Below are 4,575 nucleotides of genomic sequence, written 5' to 3'. Positions count from 1 at the left end.
TGGGAGTCCAGTGTGCTAACCACTGCGCCACCCCGCTCGGTTATGGTCTGTAAAATGATGTTTAATGGTAGCATAGACTGTGCTTCCATATCTCTGTAAATGAAAGATTAATAATGATTCAAAATGTTCGGTTTGTTGCTCTATGGCAAGAATACTAAAATACGGTATAAATCAAAATTTCTATGTCCACCCTGTAACATAGTTACTATTTTCTGTATTAGACTCTACCACTAGATTTTTTTCATTGAAACTGTTACCTATAAAATGTCATGTAACAGAGGGTTAATTCAGGAGCAAAACAAAATTTTACTCGGTGCCTTACATTTACAAAACCATAATTTTGCGTTGGAAGTGCAGTTGTAGTAATCTAAACCTCCATTTGTCGTATTTGGTCACACGTGACAAAAATGTAATCGTTTTCTAATGATTCCTTCCGGTTGACCATTCCCACTGCCGGGGTTCGTCATGAGGGGTGGTCACGTCCGCGCCACGTACTGTTTTACAGAGGCACTGCACCGGCGGTTTCCCCGCGGCGCCTGCCTGTCGGGCCTCCACTCGGCCATTAGTCAGGGGCGGACGGCAGGGGTGGCGTGCACTACCGGTATGGCGGCCGTTACGCTGCCCTGCTAATGACGGCACGCATACGCCGACGCACGCGTGAGAACCGCGCACATGGCAATCTGCCCGCCAATCTGCGGCATATGGCCGGAGGAAGCGCGGTCGCGCGTGGCCCCACCAGACACGGACACAGCTGCCGGGCGGGCAGGAGCTGTAAATCCCAGCCACCCGCAACACGCCGCACTGATAACAAAGATCCACTCGATAACTACACCAGTCACGCTAGCATGCAATCCGGTGACCGGCATCAGTATATTGTTGTTGTTGTTGTCGTTCCTACGACTGATAAATCCCTTTCTGACATTACTGTTATCATAGTCGTTGTTATTTTGAAAGCAAGTCCAAGAGTGGTAGTTCTGCAACTTTCGCAGGAGAGCTTCTGTAAAGTTTGGAAGGTAGGAGACGAGATACTGCCAGAAGTAAAGCTGTGAGTACGGGGGATGAGTCGTGCTTCGGTAGCTCAGTTGGTTAGAGCAATTGCCCGCGAAAGGCAAAGGTCCCGAGTTCGAGTCTCGGTCGGGCACACGGTTTTAATCTGCCAGGAAATTTCATTTCCATCTTATTTTGAAATTCTGTAAATGCCGAAACATTCCTTTTGCTCATCGGCCCAACTTCTGTAGCGTCATACGTAGTGCGAATTTTCCCAGCGTGTGCAATCTCTAGGGATTGATCGATGAGAGGATTGTTGTTGTTGTTGTTGTGGTCTTCAGTACTGACTCTGGTTTGATGCAGCTCTCCATGCTATTCTATCCTGTGCAAACTTCTTCATCTCCCAGTACCTACTGCAGCCTACATCCTTCTGAATCTCCGTAGTGTATTCATCTCTTGGTCACCGTCTACGATTTTTACCCTCGACGCTGCCCTCCAATACCAAATTGGTGATCCCTCGATGTCTCAGAACATGTCCTACCAACCGATCCCTTCTTCTAGTCAAGTTGTGCCACAAGCTCCGGTTCTCCCCAATTCTATTCGATACCTCCTCATTAGTTATGGGATCTACCCATCTAATCTTCAGCATTCTTCTGCAGCACCACATTTCGAAAGCTTCTATTCTCTTCTTGTCTAAACTATTTACCGTCCACGTTTCACCTCCATACATGGCTACACTCCATACAAATACTTTCAGAAACGACTTCCTGACATTTAAACCTATATTCGATGTTAACAAATTTTTCTTCTTCAGAAACGCTTTCCTTGCCATTGCCAATCTACATTTTATATCCTCTCTACTTCGACCATCATCAGTTATTTTGCTCCCCCAAATAGCAAAACTCCTTTATTACTTTAAGTGTCTCATTTCCTAATCTAATTCCCTCAGCATCACCCTACTTAATTCGACTACATTCAATTAATCTCGTTTTGCTTTTGTTGATGTTCATGTTATACCCTCCTTTCAAGACACTGTCCATTCCGTTCAGCTGCTCTTCCAAGTCCTTTGCTGTCTCTGACAGAATTACAATGTCATTGGCGAAACTTACAGAAACAGCGGTCTAATACGCGCTGTACCATGCAGGCATAGTTACATAGTAATAGGTAATGCCGTGATCGATTCATTTCTTTTGCTGACTCGCCTTGTAGTGGATGTGATACAGCATTCCACTGACCCTGAACCACCGCCATTTGATACTTCAATGGTGTCAAATGAGTGGTCTTTGGAGGGAAATGCAGAGATCTATTTTGTTTTATGATGAAAGCTAGTTCTGCTTCCGTGTTAGTGATGGCCGTGTGTTTGTTAGAAGCATGCAACCAACCCATGTGCGTGCTAGAGACACTGTCCCTACACCTGAAGCTCTGGTCAAGGGGACAATTTTGTGTGACAGCAGGAGCAGTCTAATGGCATTCTCATGCACCCTGACTCCTAGTTTGTACGTCAATCTGGTAATACGAGCCGGCCTGTGTGGCCGCGCGGTTCTAGGCGCTTCAGTCTGGAACCGCGTGACCGCTACGGTCGCAGGTTCGAGTCCTGACTCTGGCATGGATGTGTGTGATGTCCATAGTTAGGTTTAAGTAGTTCTAAGTTCTAGGGGACTGATGACCACAGATGTTATGTCCCATAGTGCTCAGAGCCATTTGAACTATTTTTTGGTAATACGACCTGTTATGCTACTATTCATGAGCAGGACTCCAGAGGGTGTTTTCCAAAAGGATAACGCTCGTTCACATTCCGCTGTTCTAACCCAACGTGCATCACAAAGTGTTGATATCTTGCCTTGGCCTACCCGATCACCAGATCTGTCTCCAGTCGAGCACATATGGGACATCATCGGGCAATATTTCCTGCAGCATCCAAAAGCAACATCAACAGTCCCTGTATTGACAGACGATGTGCAACAGGAATAAAACTCCATCCCACAAAACGACACCCGGCATCTGTACAACAAAATGCAATGCAAGTTCGCATTCTTGCATTCAACATTCTGGTGGTTACACCAGCTATTAAAGTACCAGCATTTCACATTTGCAATGGCTTACCTCGTGCTAGCAATAACTTGTTATTTTGCAATGCTAATCACTTAAATAGGTTACTAGACAAATGGATTCCTGAAATTTCATTACTTCACATTAATGACATGGCGAAGATAGTAATGAATCACAAAGTAAAGATACATAACAATAATACATCACATGGTAAAAAAGGGTACGAATCATTACAAACTGGATTACATATGAAAGTCTGGCGAAGAGTTCTCGGGCTTCCAGCCGGGTGGCGGTGTCTTCAAACAGCGACGTTTCGACGAGTGACATACTCATCATCTTCGCCAGAAGATGATGAGTATGTCACTCGTCGAAACGTCGCTGTTTGAAGACACCGCCACCCGGCTGGAAGCCCGAGAACTCTTCGCCAGCTGTATACGCCGGGAAAGCATACATTCACATATATGTCTGTTGATGAGGTAAGATATACAATATGCACACCACTACATTCGAATAGCGCACTGAAGGTTATCAAGGCATTGGAGTCATTTTCTGGAGACACTGTCGACGTCTTTAATTCCTCCTCTTCTGAAGCTATATATAATATAATTTTAAATACAAAACCTCAGTTTTAAGTTCACAACACTCACAGAAAAGATCATTTGTAAGTTCCACTTTGTCATTAACCTTTCACAGAGACCTATTCTAGTTCTTATTCTGTTTGATCTTGTCTTCTTGGAAGGTTAAAACCAGGAACATGCTTAGTGACGTCAACAATAAAGGATCCATTGTGTCCTGTCTTTCTTCGCCAGTGTTCCTGCCAATCCATTTCTTCCTCAGAATCTTTTAATATATGCAAGATTTTTCAAAATGTGTTAGCACTCCTCGTGAGCTGTCTGATAGTTTGGCTAGTGCAGAGTTTCTAGATTTCAACTTTTCCTTCACTTCTTCTAAGTGGTACCTGTAGGGACGCGTACGCTCAAGATGAACTCCTAAGTATTTAGAGGTGTTTTCATGTGCAGTGAACTCTACGTTGAGTTTGAGGCTCAACTTTCTGTTAGCTTGTTTATTGTTGAGATTCATAGTGATTCTTACAGATCTGGATGGATTTCCCACTCTCTGGCCTCGGCGAGAATCCAGACATCCTCAGTGGTGAGCGGCGCGCGAGATCAGTCATGTGACGTATTGCTCCACAGATTCACTCAAAAACTTTTATCGGTCGACCTGGATTAAATTTCTGCACTGTTGTCCATGAAAACTGATCTAAATATGGTGCCAGCCTCACTTTAACCTGCAAGATAGCGATAACTCCTTGTAACTGCGAAGATGATAGTTTAAAGCCCTGCAGCTGTATAACACTGCAAGAAAGTTTTCGAAATCCGACCAGTGGACTGGTGTACGCTCACCACTAACAGTACATGCACAGCCATCCGCTGGCTCCTAATAACGTCCGCACATTATTCTTCCCACCAAAGTAGGAATGCAGTGCAAATTCAATGACACACAAAAACACCATAGTTGCACTTTCCACAGAAACAAACT

At 44.5% G+C, this 4,575-nt stretch overlaps 1 non-coding gene across 1 annotated transcript; it reads left to right on the top strand.

The window, feature by feature from the left end:
• The first annotated feature begins 1,066 nt into the window (after positions 1-1,066).
• On the top strand, positions 1,067-1,142 carry Trnas-cga. Its single transcript has one exon. It is a non-coding gene; the product is annotated as a tRNA-Ser (tRNA).
• The last annotated feature ends 3,433 nt before the right edge of the window (positions 1,143-4,575 follow it).

Source organism: Schistocerca piceifrons, chromosome 3 (genome assembly GCF_021461385.2).
Source record: "Schistocerca piceifrons isolate TAMUIC-IGC-003096 chromosome 3, iqSchPice1.1, whole genome shotgun sequence".
In the NCBI taxonomy this organism is placed as follows: Eukaryota; Metazoa; Arthropoda; class Insecta; order Orthoptera; family Acrididae; genus Schistocerca; species Schistocerca piceifrons.
This window is presented reverse-complemented; position numbering and strand designations above follow the sequence as displayed.